General features: G+C 42.6%; 1 long non-coding RNA gene across 2 annotated transcripts; it reads left to right on the top strand.

The window, feature by feature from the left end:
• Positions 1-5,448: 5,448 nt before the first annotated feature.
• Positions 5,449-15,893, top strand: LOC128701464 (uncharacterized). 2 transcript variants are annotated; one of them, XR_008408921.2, is made up of 3 exons: positions 5,449-5,548; positions 6,078-6,297; positions 15,277-15,893. It is a non-coding gene; the product is annotated as an uncharacterized lncRNA (long non-coding RNA). The 2 variants fall into 2 exon arrangements; XR_008408920.2 differs by having other exon boundaries at positions 6,078-6,307.
• Positions 15,894-16,457: the final 564 nt, after the last annotated feature.

Below are 16,457 nucleotides of genomic sequence, written 5' to 3'. Positions count from 1 at the left end.
TTGTCTTCAAGAGGGAGCTGGACAGATACCTAAAGTCAGTGCCGGATCAGCTGAGCTGTGGTTCGTACGTTGGATTACGTGCGGCCAGCAGTAATAGCCTCGTTGATCAGGCCCTGATCCACCAGGAGGCTTGGTTATGGATTGGGCCGCACGTGGGCGTTGACCCCCGGAATACCCTCCAGGTGGATCCCACACCTTTTCCAACCTGCAAATTCTCTGCATAATATTCACACCACACATAGCCCTCAGACATGACATCTCCGCTGCCTAAAACATCCTCCTCCTGCAACATTTAATAATAATAATAATAATAATAATTATAGTAATAATTATATCTTTATTTCTACAAGTACATATACATGGTATACAGACCATAGCTGATATCAGTGACATACTGCTATATACAAAGCCGCTTGTTATGCAGAACATTTTGGGCAAATTAGGTCAGTTTTGTCCCAGGATGCTACCTACACCAGTCGACTAACACTCAGGTACCCATTTTACTGATGGATGAACATGGCCAACCAGTGTAAGGAAACACGCCTAGCGTTTCCATCCCTTTGCCGGGAACCGAACCCGGATCCTCACCGTGTTAAAACCCATCTCACCCTCCTATAACAGTGTCGGCATCACTATACTTAAGTATATTCCCTTGTGTACCTCCATGCATAAAGTTCTCTGCTCTCCACAGATGTGTGAATGCACCACTCACCTTTTTCCCTTCGTCACTTTTATGGTTTACATTATTTTACATCGACTCATCTGTAGACAAGTTTACTCCTGAATATCTAAACGCATTAACTTCAATCAAAAAACAAATCACACACACACATACACAGTAACGGCAAGTGAACAGGCAGGACCAGGAGCTGTGAATCGTCTTCTGCAACCACAAATCGGTGATTATACACACACACACACACACACACACACACACACACACACACACACACACACACACACACACACACACACACACACACACACACGCACACGCACACACACACACATACACTCACACACACACACACACACACACACACACACACACACACATACACATACACAAACACACATTAACACATACACATACACAGACACACACACACACACACACACACACACACACACACACACACACACACACACAGAGTTAACCTTCATTTCATTTAAATATATTAGCTTTTAATTTGAAATTATTCACAAAAATCATTCTCAAACCCGCAGAAAATAATTGCCTCTAATTTTACAAACAGAATTGACAAATTGGCACCAACAAAGTTTAATAACAATCTAACTCTTCCTCTATGTACAATACACAAATGTTAGAAGTTTGATGTCGATTAGCAGAGACATTCTCAAGTTTTAACATACTGTTATCTTCGTTCATAAAATTGGCAAATTGACACCTACACAGCCTAACAACAATCTGAGTCCTATTGAAAGATTAAAGCCTATTAACATCTTTATCAACTTAAGATGTGGAAACCTTGGTTGAAAACATCCGACAATCAAGACAGGTATCCCATTTACGGCAGGATAAGTAATTAACCCCTTTGCTTAGCTTTCTTAAGTTATCCTGGACTATTAACTCACTAGGTTAATAAGTCAAGACATTTTTTTCTGCATCACAAGTGGCTGCACTAGTTGTGTGACAGCAACGTCGTGCTTCATCATCGGATCATCGAAGTATTGGATGAGGCAGACTACAATACCAGTCACAGGGGTGACGAGGTACGGAAGGAAGCTAATACTACACATAGCCACAGGGACCCTAGGTAATGATTTTCATTTTGAGTGAAATGAAACGAATCACATATTTTTGGAGATACAGTCTAAACACAAAAACTGAGGAACCATTAACTTCCATTTTCGGGTTAAAAAGCCTGACCAGACGCTGAGCGCATCATTTAGTATATTTATTTCCAAGACGTTTCGCGAATAAAGGGGTGACTAATATACTGAAGAAAATTTATGAAGTGTAGAGTTTTAGGTGTTTATTCCATCAGCCTAGAAAAGCGACATTTGAAAAATTGGAAATTTTGAGGTGTTAAGTCACTTATCCCAGATGAAAAGTGTTCATTTCCATGGCTTTAATCAATTTAAAGTAGTGGATGATGATAATGTATTCGCCAGGATCGAGGGCATCTTAGTTACAATGTATATGTCATGGGGCTAAGGAGCCATTGGTTATGCCATTGAAGGATATGTGGTTTAGAAAAATTGGTGTTACTTTTCATAACAATATCGTTCTTCGACTAAAGAAGCTATGACATCTTCAAGTAGGAACGAGTAATGTAGGTTTCGATATTTTACTAAGATATACTTAGAGTATATCTTGGTCGCATAGAGAGTAATTGTATTGCGGGTTGGAAACTGTAGTAGCTCTTCATCGTTTGATATTTAGTCATCAAACGTTTCTTAGAAAGGGTTCTTGGGCTACGACAAGATGCAAGAAGGTAGCTAGCTATGATGGGGCCGCAAGGACTGTAGGTACAGTCGGTGGTACCGAGAGATGTTCACTGCTGGAGCACGTTTCGGGCGGTCCATCGATAATGATCACAGAGGGTCGTTGTTCATAATTACATGCTGTATAATCCTTGTGGTTTTGCACTTTTTTATTGTAATAATAATGTTCATAATTATAAGTGTTTCAAAAGACAGCATGTCTGATGGGAACTTTATTTCTGGTAAGTTGTTCAGTCGGAAGAGCTCATTGTTGACGCTACTGAAAGTTCCAGGCCGGCTGCGTTCTGCATATGGGGTATAGACCAGGCCTATTAATAACTTCTTAGGTGCTCAGTGCAGTGCAAGTGCTTCAGATACATTACCGACTAGGAGATGAATAAGGCAATTGGACAAGACGTGTCGCATACGCAGCAGGCTTCTTCGGTAGAATAGAGGGTGTCTTATTTATCTGCTTGTCAGTATTTATATTATTAATATAATGATACTCGTCTGACACAGGTGCACCTTACTGCTCTTCAACTTACTGTTGTTAATATGTTCATATATGAGAGATGAGTTAGATTTAAGAGGGACCTGCCTAGCTGGGGCCAGCAAGCCTGCTAGCGGGCCCAGCCTCCTGTGACGCTATCTAAAGCTACCACACCTCACTTTTGGCTCGAGAATATAAGCTCCATCCAGCTGCCACTACTTCAGATTGATCAAGGTAATAGTACTGAACATATTCCGTCGAGCCTGAGGGACTGAACACTTTCAGATCTCCACTTCAACTATCGCTCTATAGGCTAAGGGACTGAACTCCTCAATGTCTACAGTTTATCAATTGTCTTCAGTATATTCGTCACCTCTATATTAGACTGAAGAAGCCTGCTCTGCACGCAAAATATCTCTGCAATAAAGATGCCTAAATGTAGCACATGCGTCTTATTTAACTGCAACTTGGTGGGTACATAACATGTTGAACCCGGAAAAATGCCTTGATTATAAGTGATTTGGAGCATCCACGGAGAGTAGAATAGCTTGAGCCTTATTGGCAAAGCATCGAGAGTTCAGCCGATTTCAATGATAATGAAACATTACCTGAGCCTCAGACCGATGTGTCTCTTAAACCCAACCATAACCCTAGAAAAGTGTGGTATACAGCCAAACTACAGGGAAACAGAGAAAATCTGTATAATTAATAGTTTTTATGAATAATACGTGCCCCTGTGCTATCCCAGTGATTCTTGGCACCAATGAATATCTTCTGATTCAAGTCCCTGTGCTACGTACTCTCTTGGGTGATTTCAAATAGTTCAGTAAACGTTGTATTTGTTCCATCCAAGATTTTATTTTTATTAAACCACGGAAAACTCCATAAAATTTCTTTATCAGCAGCTCTTTTATGCTTTCTGTCACATTTAGTGGAGATACAGGATACAGCTTTCAACTGCTGTTGGTAAGATGGCACAGAAAACACCCGAAGGAAGAGGTGAAGCTTGATTGATGACAATGCATCTATGCCAGGCAACATCTGTGAGGAATATTGTAATCAAAATCTGCAGAGAAAATTGCAAGTAACATCTGCAAGGAATATCGCCTTCAATATCTGCCTGGCGATATTGGCAAAGACAAAACGCCTTACAGAATTTTTCTCTGCCTCCGTAGTGGAAAACATAGAAGCTACTAATGAAGACCCAGTGGCCCGGTGGCCTGGTGGCTAAAGCTCCCGCTTCACACACGGAGGGCCCGGGTTCGATTCCCGGCGGGTGGAAACATTTCGACACGTTTCCTTACACCTGTTGTCCTGTTCACCTAGCAGCAAATAGGTACCTGGGTGTTAGTCGACTGGTGTGGGTCGCATCCTGGGGGACAAGATTAAGGACCCCAATGGAAATAAGTTAGACAGTCCTCGATGACGCACTGACTTTCTTGGGTTATCCTGGGTGGCTAACCCTCCGGGGTTAAAAATCCGAACGAAATCTTATCTTATCTTACCCAGTACCACTACTCAATGATGTTTCTTCTGAGGACCCACCAGCATTCCCAAGTACATCTGCAGAAAATGAAAAGAACATACCAAATCAAGATAGGAATGATGATGTATCACCACAACCACATTCTACAGATACTTGTGTAGACATGGACAGTGAAGCGCCACCATGTGATTCAGACCCAGCCATGTGGTTTCCTGTCAGAGAAAAGTGTAACACCAAAGATATAAATAAATACACATCGATAATTATTATGTAGTGTAGATGGAATATATTACAAACTGAATAAAACTGAGAAAAATAAAATCAGACTTTTTTTTCGAAACCTAACATATTTTTTTTCGAAAACTGTTGTTTACCATTCATTTTAGTTCATTTCTCCCCTCAAGGGAGGTTACTTGACGCTGATGAAGGGCTCTTGATCTAAGGAATTGGGTCTGTGTCCTGGTTCCCTGAATTGAGCCTGAATACCTTCCATCCCCCCCACGTGCGCTGTATAATCCTACAGGTTTAGCGCTCCCTATGATTAAAATAATAATTTAGTTCATTTCTTATTTGCAATTCAGTTTAATTTCCATGTTGAGGGCCCCCCAAACCTAAAGTGTCCCGGGGCCCCTCAAGGTCTAAATCCGGCCCTGACTGGGCCGCGGGGGCGCTGACCCCCGAAACCCTCTCCAGGTATACTCATGTAGAGTACTAGTGGTACAATAGTAGTGGAGTTGAGCGCCTCTGGTGGTGAGAGTGGTGACCTTAAGAGACGTTCCTCCAAGGTGGTGGGGGCATAGATCACGTCCAAGGAATGTGATCTGTGCCACTGCGAGTGAACCTATCCTCCCAGGTGATTGATCCATCACCCCCACGGGTTGAGCGCTCCACCATGATTTAGTAGTGATGTGATGGTGTAGTAGTGCCATCTAGTGGTGGTTGTCAGAGTTAGTCAGGTTATCAGTGATGGTGTTATAGAGAAGGTCAGGACAGTGACCAACCTCAACATAACTAAAAGTCAGTTGAACTTCAGAGGTCGTACGGGGAAGGTGCGCTGTTTCTTCTCCTGCCATTCCCCCCGTCGAATTTACCGCTTCCCCATCCTTTTAATACATCTAAATAACGTAAGTATTTCTGGTGACGTATTTGTCAGTACAACAGCAGAGTTGAGCTTCAGCTCCTGGTCACCAAATTAATAATATTTTAAGTCTTAATTTAATTTTCTTTGGGGTCTAATGTATTGGAGGGGGGCGGGGGTGATTGACCTTAGTGGAAGGGTTTTAATGCGAGGAACTGGATCTACTCTCCTTCCTCTGATCAAACAATAACTCTCATACTAGGCGCTACATAACCCATAATGGTGTATCCAGTTCTGGGCTATTTTTATTTCCATTATTGAAAAATAACTTAGTGAAGGTCTCTTGATCCAAGGAACTTGCACCTTGTGATCCAGATATAGACTTCCATCTAAGCAAATTATTAGTCATCAGGTTTATGTGAAAGAAATATTTATTAAAGAAAAAGATAGCTTTACTTACTATGTTAAACATTAATGGTTATATCAGTCCGTAATGTTACTAGTTTATATTACATGGTAATGTTTATGTATGTGTGTAATGTTCATAGTTATAATGTGAATGTGTGTTGTTTCAGGTGTGGTAACTGAGGAGTGTTGTGCCTGGCTGTGTCTGCTGCAACATTGATCAACTCAGCAACATTGACCAGTCTGAAGGGTGGAGACAACCACACTAGTAAATGATCTGACCCATAACATTTTGTCATACCTGGAGTATACCTGGAGAGGGTTGCTTCAGGTATGTGGAGATGCAACAGCTGGAAACGTCGTCAGAGGTGGGCGGGGCCCACTTGTAAGGTATTTCCAGGTTATAAGTCCATTAAAGTTTGGTTATTGAAGCAGATAGTAATTGTATTAGGAGGGAAGGTGGTGGGGAGAGTATAGGAAAGATTGTTAGCAATTGATATCTGAAGTAGCTTAGCGGGAAGTATTAGCTTATCCCGACCAGAGATGAAATCTCTGTCCAGGAAATAATGAGGAATGTATTCTATAGGTTACTTTGAATGGGGTGGAAATAAAAATTGGAGAAATGGGTTGTAAAGCTTAGAATTGAAGACTAATTAGATTTTATAAAGTTTTAGTTAGTTTAATATGTTTATTATGTAGTCTATATCCATCCTGCAGCGCTGTATAGCCCTTGTGGCTTAGCGCTTCTTTTTGATTATAATAATATATCCATCCTGCAAGATTGTAGGAAGCAGAGATGAAGTGTGAGTGTGATATATCATGGCTCAGTTACTAGTGGCGTCAACTGAATAGCCGGGATTCGATCCCGGGCACATGTGGGCATGTTCTCTTATATCCATTGGCACTGTTCACATAGAGGAACACCGCAGTAGGCCTACTGACCCTGAGCAGGCCTATTGGTAGGGGTTGCATCCTGGGGGAGTATAAATACCCTAATAATAATGTCATCCTGACTTGATTGTGTAATTCTGTGTTAATCTACCTGATTAATAATTATACTGAGTTTAGTGTGGTGAAGGTAATGGTCGAGGTCTTGATGCCGGGTGTTAGGAAAGCCTATTATATCAGGCATATCCATTAAGACATTATTATTATTATAAGCATGGAGTGCTAAACCCGTAGGATTATACAGCGCATATGGGGGGGGGATAGAAGGTATTCAGGCTCAATACAGGGAACCGGAGCACAGATCCAGTTCCCTAAATCAAGAGCCCCTCACCAGCTTAAGACATAAGAAAGGAACACTGAAGTAGGCCTATTGGCCCATGCTAAGCAGGTCTAGCTCTCAACCACTCATTTGTCAAACTTATTTTTAAAACTACACAGCCAGAACTTTAGCTTCACATAACAGGATAAATTTTCCTTAGGCAGAATATATTATAGCCGGAAAATCAATAACAATTCCTCAGAAATGTGGAATTAACTACATCTTTCTATTTTCAGTAGGGTTGTAGAGGGCCTGGCCAAGTAATTTTATGCTTTGAAGTCCCAAAAATATTTTCAGTATAGTCTTGAGTTTAGCGCTCACTACTCCAGTGTCTAAGAGCGCCTTGGGGGGGGGGAATTTGTTTTGAAATTGGGTTATACCGTATATATTTACAGACTGATTGATCTTACTTAGATTACAGGCTGATTGATCTTACTTAGACCCCCTTGATCTTACCTAGACCCCCCTTGATCTTACCTAGACCCCCTTGATCTTGCCTAGACCCTCCTGGAGAATCTGTTATATGCAATATGAATGCATATAGCAAGGAAGAGTAATCTTCCCCGAGGGTACGTAGAACTTTGGACCTTGGAACCCACCAACGACCTTCAGAAGCTGTGGATTCTGTTTTTGCACATAGTTTCTAAGGGGATGTTGGTTGATCCTGGGCTTTGGGTAGTGGTTGCGGTGGGTATTCTACGTATTTTGTCTTTGGCTGGTCTAATGTTGCTTAGTTTAGTAAGTTCAGAAAACTGACACTTGGGGAGGAAGCTTTAGACGTATTGGTATAACCTGGGTTGTTTTGAGATCACTTTCGACTGCACCTTTTTTTTCCTGGACCAGATTTCACATTATAAATGGTGTACAATACCAAGTTGGTATCATTATTCATGAAATGTTTCGCTTGGGAAGTAGGCTTTATCTGTTAACTACAGAGGTGACAGCAGTGTGGGAGACTAAATTGGAGAGTTAATTTTGAATTCTACCCTCCAACCTTGATAAAATATGGCCAGTCTCTTAGCCAGACTTTTTATTTACTTCTAATTTCTTACCTAGCATTGGCCAGAAGGAATATTGAAGTTTCTTTTCATGTCTATTGTAAGCTCCTGTTGAACTTATTATTGAAAGTTAACTTGTCGCAATTTCCCCACTGTTCTTTTGTACTGACACTATTTCAGCTACGAATATTGTTACTATTACTACTGTTAATGTTACTACCTCCTCCACCACTACTAACTGCTAGACTATCAGCACATGTATTATTACCAGTACTAGTACTTTCACTATTATCACTATCACTACCACCATTGATATCGCAAATCTTACCAGTACTACCTACATTACTATTGTTGTCATTACTGCTGCTTTTACTGCTAGTCTATACCACTTCTACTGTTTTTTTGAAACTTGGTCGACTGACACCCTTTGTAATTTCACCCCCCCCCCACACCCTCCATGGTTTTTGCGACCTGTCTTGTGGTCTGTTATACTTTTTGACCCTTGGTCTGACTTGATACTCGTCCAGGAGAAACCAAAACATCGTCTCGAATTGCTTTTCCATTGTTAGTTTCCATAAGTGTATTGTAAGTAGTTTAGTTTTATATATTAAGGTAGGTTAAGAATAAACTGGAGAATCTGCTATATGCATTATGAATGCATATAGCAGGGGAGAGTAATCTCCCCCGAAGGCATAGATTACGTAGAACTGTGGGCCTTGGAACCCACCAACGACCTTCAGAAGCTGTGTGGAATCTGTTAATTCACGTGGTTTCCGTGGGGATGCTGGTGGGTTTCGGGCTTTGGGTAGTGGTTGTGGTGGGTGTTCTACGTATTTTATGCCTTTGGCAAGTCTAATGTTGCTCTGTTTAGTAAGTTCACAAAACTGACACTTGGGGAGGGAACTTTAGACGTTTTGGTATAACCTGGGTTGTTATGAGACCACTTTCGACTGCACCTTTTTTTCCTGAACCAGATTTCTCATAAATGGTGTACAATACCAGGTTGGTAAGAGACATTGTAACAGGTATCATTATTCATGAAATGTTTCGCTTGGGAAGTAGGCTTTATCTGTTGACTAGAGGTGACAGCAGTCTTGGAGACTAAATTGGAGTATTAATTTTGATCTCTACTCTCTAGCCTTGATAAAATATGGCCAGTCTCTTAGCCAGACTTTTTATTTACTTCTAATTTCTTACCTAGCATTGGCCAGCAGGAATATTGGAGTTTCTTTTCATGTCTATTTTAAACTCATTTTGAACTTTATTATTGAAGGTTAACTTGTCGCAATTTTCCCACTGTTCTTTTGTACTGACACTTTCAGCTACGAATATTGTTACTATTAATGTTACTACTCCCTGCATTACTACCAGGACTTATTGCTAGACTGACTACCAGCACTTTTATTATTACCAGTACTAATACTACCACCATTAGTATTATCACTACCACCATTGATATTACCGCAAATCTTACCAGTACTACCTACATTACTATTGTTGTTATTATTACTGCTGCTTTTAAAGCTACTGTCTATACTACTACTGCTTTTTGAAACTTGGTCGACTGACTGACTTTGTAATTCCCCCTCCCCCTCCATGGTTTTTGCGACCTGTCTTGTGGTCTGTTATATTTTTTGACCCTTTCACTTGATACTCGTCCAAGAGAAACTAAAAGATCATCTTGAATTGTTTTTCCATTGTTAGTTTCCATCAGTGTATTGTAAGTAGTTTTATATATTTAGGTTGTTAGGTTAAGAAAACTGGAGAATCTGCTATATGCATTATGAATGCATATAGCAGGGGAGAGTAATCTCCCCCGAAGGCATAGATTACGTAGAACTGTTGGCCTTGGAACCCACCAACGACCTTCAGAAGCTGTGTGGAATCTGTTATTTCACGTGGTTTCCGTGGGGATGTTGGTGGGTTTCGGGCTTTGGGTAGTGGTTGCGGTGGGTGTTCTACGTATTTTATGCCTTTGGCCAAACCGTGCAAAGTTAAATATTGATTCATTGAGTTTACACAATTTCATCATTTTGGAAAATTTAAGCGGCGTTCAGGTTCTTACGAATATTAGAGTTCAGAATTGCAGTTGATTTGTTAGTTTGTAAGTAGTGAAGTAACGCTTCTGGCAGCAGACGTTAATGATGAAAAGAATGAAAACCTCTTACTTGAAGTGAAGTGTTAGTCGGCAGAAAGGATTCACTAACATCTGATAGTTAGGGGGTGATTTAGATTGTTATTAGTGAGAATAGGATTATTAACCCTGCTGGGTTAGAAGCCCAGAAAAATAGTGGGGGCTCGAATGTAGTGGTCCTCAGGTTGTGCCTAGAATGCCAGCCATAACTGGCAGGTAAGGTAGGTTATGAATTCAGGCTAGCATAGTAGTGTGTTAGAGCACTGATATACGGCAGGCCTCCAACTGGTTAGATAATCCATAGTGTTCGATGTTAGCCTAATGGGCTATGAAGGACATGGAAGTGTAAGGGAAATACAACGTTGTCTTAATGATCCTAAGTACCTTCATGTTAAATTTGGATACCCTTCAAGGGGTGTCTTTGTACTAGTGAAGGTATCTTGATACAAGAAGTAGCAAGTACCCTCCCCTTCCTTGGATCAAACCTGATTGCCTAACATTCCCCAAACTGTGTACAACCCTATGGATAATATACATATATAGTTTGGGAAATTTTATTTGGTTAAATGTGCACGAATGTTTTATAAATTGTTTGAAGGGTGGGGGAGCGGTAAACTCTCGGGGAACAGGTCGATGAAAGTCAAATAGGTTTGATTCCGAGAAGTGCAAGTTGATATCGTCAAGATTTTTTTTCCCAGTTAAATATAGGCGTCTAAGGGATATTAGGAGTGGGTTTGGCTAGGTTGTATGTTATGGAGCGTACCTACAAAATCGTCCTAACAAACAAGACATGATCACCGCTTGTTTTCAGTGTTCTAATAGTCTGTTGTGCACGCAGAAGCGTTTGTAGTGAAGATACTGTTGTGAACACTGGGCAGTGGCCAGTCATGTACAACACTTACCTTCCTGACAACATAAGCACAAGGTCATGAAATTTAATTGCATCATACCTCAAACTACTACTAATGGCAGTATTGAGGCTATCCGCCTCATTACTACTATTGTTAGTAGGGTTGGGGTAGGTATTTTTTTTTTTCCCCTGAGCTTAAAGCTCCCGAATTGTGTGTATGTTGTCCTGCTGACAAATACAGCAGTTGAGGCTTGTCTCGGTTATTTTCTTCTATTTGTGTGTTCCTTCAACATTGCTGTGATAAAGACAATTTAATACAGTTTAATTAATGCTCTTAAGTTGATCGAAACTTGTAGGTTGAACATATTCTGCATGTGGTGAAGTCCACGTTGTGGGCAGCTGCTGTGTGGTGAAGTCCACGTTGTGGGCAGCTGCTGTGTGGTGAAGTCCACGTTGTGGGCAGCTGCTGTGTGGTGAAGTCCACGTTGTGGGCAGCTGCTGTGTGGTGAAGTCCACGTTGTGGGCAGCTGCTGTGTGGTGAAGTCCACGTTGTGGGCAGCTGCTGTGTGGTGAAGTCCACGTTGTGGGCAGCTGCTGTGTGGTGAAGTCCACGTTGTGGGCAGCTGCTGTGTGGTGAAGTCCACGTTGTGGGCAGCTGCTGTGTGGTGAAGTCCACGTTGTGGGCAGCTGCTGTGTGGTGAAGTCCACGTTGTGGGCAGCTGCTGTGTGGTGAAGTCCACGTTGTGGGCAGCTGCAGTCTTCAGAGACGTTGTGGGCAGCTGCTGTGTGGTGAAGTCCACGTTGTGGGCAGCTGCTGTGTGGTGAAGTCCACGTTGTGGGCAGCTGCTGTGTGGTGAAGTCCACGTTGTGGGCAGCTGCTGTGTGGTGAAGTCCACGTTGTGGGCAGCTGCTGTGTGGTGAAGTCCACGTTGTGGGCAGCTGCTGTGTGGTGAAGTCCACGTTGTGGGCAGCTGCTGTGTGGTGAAGTCCACGTTGTGGGCAGCTGCTGTGTGGTGAAGTCCACGTTGTGGGCAGCTGCTGTGTGGTGAAGTCCACGTTGTGGGCAGCTGCTGTGTGGTGAAGTCCACGTTGTGGGCAGCTGCTGTGTGGTGAAGTCCACGTTGTGGGCAGCTGCTGTGTGGTGAAGTCCACGTTGTGGGCAGCTGCTGTGTGGTGAAGTCCACGTTGTGGGCAGCTGCTGTGTGGTGAAGTCCACGTTGTGGGCAGCTGCTGTGTGGTGAAGTCCACGTTGTGGGCAGCTGCTGTGTGGTGAAGTCCACGTTGTGGGCAGCTGCTGTGTGGTGAAGTCCACGTTGTGGGCAGCTGCTGTGTGGTGAAGTCCACGTTGTGGGCAGCTGCTGTGTGGTGAAGTCCACGTTGTGGGCAGCTGCTGTGTGGTGAAGTCCACGTTGTGGGCAGCTGCTGTGTGGTGAAGTCCACGTTGTGGGCAGCTGCTGTGTGGTGAAGTCCACGTTGTGGGCAGCTGCTGTGTGGTGAAGTCCACGTTGTGGGCAGCTGTGTGGTGAAGTCCACGTTGTGGGCAGCTGCTGTGTGGTGAAGTCCACGTTGTGGGCAGCTGCAGTCTTCAGAGATGTTACCAGCAGCAAAACGCCAAAACAGTCGGCAAAGATAAAAGTATGGACATTACTGGATTATTCGAACTGCCGTAAGCAATAGTTTGAAGTCTTTATCAAAATTACCATAAAATTGGAGTAATCCAAGTTTTTTAAATTACCACAGGTTGATGGAACTGGAAGAGCTGGAGGTGTTGATGGTGTGGTGGATGGCAGAGGAGTGACTAGTGGCGCCACTATTCTTGACCTCCATGGCTAAATGGCGCCATTGACCTGGAGGAGGGGAGGTGATGTCAGTGGTTGTTTGTGGGGAGGGGGAAGGTCGTTAGGGGAAGGGTCGAGGGTTGGCTGCAGGTGGAGGGGTTGGGAGGTGAGTAGTTTGTTGATACTGGTGGGAGGGTGATGGGGAGGGGGGATGTTTGTCACTTGGTAATTACTAAGGGACTAACAGTCTTGTTACTGTGTGTTAACGTGGCTTGAACCTTGATATTTGAAACGCCCTGGACACTAGCCCAGAGACACTCGTTTGCCACATATTCGTAATTCTAATGAACAATGTCAATGGACTCGTGTTGAAAACCGTCTCCTTGATGTTGGGCTTACGCATTTGACATCTCTTGTGGGTTTAGTGCTTAGTTTTGATTGTAGTGGTAATCCACAGCACAATGTCTTCCTTTGCAGATGACACCCGAATTTGCATCACAGTGTCCTCCATTGAGGACACTGCAAGACTCCAGGCGGACATCAACCAAATCTTTAAATGGGCCGCAGAAAACAATATTAAGTTCAATGATGAGAAATTTCAATTACTCCGATATGGATAACGTGAGGAAATTAAAACTATATCGAAGTATAAAACAAATTCCAACCACACAATAGAACGGAAAACTAATGTAAAAGACCTGGGAGTCATTATGTCAGACCACAACATTGTATCAATCGCATCTGCTAGAAAAATGACAGGGTGGATAATGAGAACCTTCAAAACTAGGGATGCCAAGCCCATGACACTCTTCAGGTAGCTTGTTCTATCTAGGCTGGAATATTGCTGCACACTAACAGCAACTTTCAAGGCAGGTGAAATAGCTGACCTAGAAGTTCCTCAACCTCAGCCGCGGGGGCGTTGACTCCCGAAACCCTCTCCAGGTATACTCCAGGTATTAAAGAAAAAGTAAAATACAAAATAACTCTGGAGAAAGTGTTTGCCTCAGGTTAGTGATTGTGGATAAAATAACAAAATTTGTTCGGATTTTTAACCTGGGGGGTTAACCACCTAGGACAACCCAAGAGTGTCATCGAAAACTGTCTTATTTCCATTGTGGTCATTCAATCTTGTCCCCCTGGATGCGACCCACTCCAGTCGGCTAATACCCAAGTACCTATTTACTGCTAGGTAAACAGGGACAGCAGGTGTAAGGAAACATGGCCAACGTTTCCACCTGGCCGGGGATTGAACCACGGACACTGTGTGAGGCGAGTGTCTTGTGGACCAAGCCACGGGACACCGTAGAGAGCATCTAATATGATGGAAATGGCAAAACTGATCCAGGGTTACCACACAGTGAGGAAAGTGAAGATGAGACCGAGGAAAACTAGAGTTTTAGTCGACGTAAAAAAAATGATAAATGTATATATAACATCGGCAGACCAGCTCTGTAGAACAAGGGAAGTGAGGAGTCGAGGCAGAGTTGTGGAAAGTTGACAGGGCCATGTAGAAGAGGAAGGGCCACTGTTGGCCAACATTCAAACCTTCACCGGTTACAGATACACACATTGAATGCTGCTACATGTTGATGCTCATATGTATTGGAGTTCATGTGATACGATTGTATATTTTTGTACAGTGTGATATTGTATATTTTTGTACAGTGTGATATTGTATATTTTTGTACAGTGTGATATTGTATATTTTTGTACAGTGTGATATTGTATATTTTTGTATAGTGTGATATTGTATATTTTTGTACAGTGTGATATTGTATATTTTTGTACAGTGTGACATTGTATATTTTTTTGTACAGTGTGATATTGCATATTTTTGTACAGTTAGGTTAGAATACCCCCATGTATTCTATTTACGTCACTGGCGTCATGACTAAACAAAAGCTGGGGTAAGTATAGCATGGTGTACCCGGAAATGTACATTAAATACTACAGTACAGAGCGCTGCGTTCATGAAATATATGATATAGGCCTTTAAGTACCATCAGATGAGTGTCGACGAGAATAACTGCAGTGATACTGGCTACACTAGGGTGTATTACCGTCAAACTTGTAATTTCCAGTGAAATACTGCTCCTGTGTACATGTGCAAGGCACGCTAATAGCTTAAATTTTACTCACGTTACTTTACACAAAAACACTCATCTCCTGGACCAAGACTAATACAGTTGGTTGATAAGAGTCAGACTGCAATAAGCATTGGGTTCTGTAGATCGAGCTGAGTACAAGGTGGATTGGTAGGAGAGTGAATGCAAGAGCTAGACGACTTAAGTACATCTACCCAGTTACCCTCAGAACTTCTTTAATGTCATTTTCACAAACAGGGTTGACTACAAGGCTGTACGAGGACATAGGATGGCATACACAAGGCTAGCAGGTGTTACAGAAGCGAGATACACTTCTCTGGGGGCCCCATATGTATCTCATTGCTGCATAGACCAAACATCGAACCTGGAAGAACGTTATGTCAAAGTTCTTCCAGAAGAAATGACCTCAGTTCATTGTTCAAGGCACGTAGTAGTAGTTTGCAGTTAGCGGAATCATCACACCTTGCTGGATAATCTCACAAGGAAATAATCTGTGGGGGGGGGGGGTATCATTCCCTGGGCACATAACGAACATCTCGGCCACCAGTGTTGGTCAGTATGTAGCTGTCATGATGGGCCTAATAATGCTTATCAAACAGTGTAGGGTAGTAACAGACCTATAGCATTTTGACTGATAGACTCTTCAATGTCTGTAGTTGAATCAGTAACTCCAGATGATCAGGAGAGGAAGCAGAGATGGCTGTAGCAATTGAGCCATAGGTTGGTTAAGGTGAAATTGGAACCCATGGCATAGACCCATCCTCTTACCGCCCAAAATGATGACTACAGAACTCACTGATGTGACAGACTTTGTGCAAGATTTGAAAAAAAGTTATTAGTGTGGCTTGTCACCGGTGTGGCTTGTCACCGGTGTGGCTTGTCACCGGTGTGGCTTGTCATCAGTGTGGCTTGTCACATAAGAACATAAGAACGAAGGAACACTGCAGCTTGTCAGGCAGGTCAGTCTCCTACCGGCTTACGCCAATGCACCCAACCTAGTCTTGTCACCAGTGTGGCTTTGTTAGGTAGGGTCAAGATACTCAACATGAACTGTTACTTATACAGAATTTACCTGGCTGTATATCAGATGCTCCTGTTGTTATGGCTAAGTTTAAGAGTTATATTGGCTTGAGGGGCCAGTAGTGTTCCAGTACACTGGTATCAGCTGAACTCTCGGAACCATGACACTGAGGTCCAAGCTATGCTACTTTCCATGAGTGCTCACAATCACGTATGATTAAATTTAGAATTTATAACTGTAATAAAGGCGTCAGTTATTAGGTGCATCTTATGACTGTGCGAAAATAAGTAAGTTAGTCGAGTAAAAGCACAGGACCAGATAACATCCCAGCCAAATTCCTAAAAGATGGTACCTCTGAATTGCCAGTCCCCATCACGCACATAATAAATTTGTCCAT

This window comes from Cherax quadricarinatus, chromosome 72 (genome assembly GCF_038502225.1).
Source record: "Cherax quadricarinatus isolate ZL_2023a chromosome 72, ASM3850222v1, whole genome shotgun sequence".
NCBI classification, from domain to species: domain Eukaryota; kingdom Metazoa; phylum Arthropoda; class Malacostraca; order Decapoda; family Parastacidae; genus Cherax; species Cherax quadricarinatus.
The sequence above is the reverse complement of the archived record's forward strand: the minus strand, read 5'-3'. Positions and strand labels throughout refer to the sequence as shown.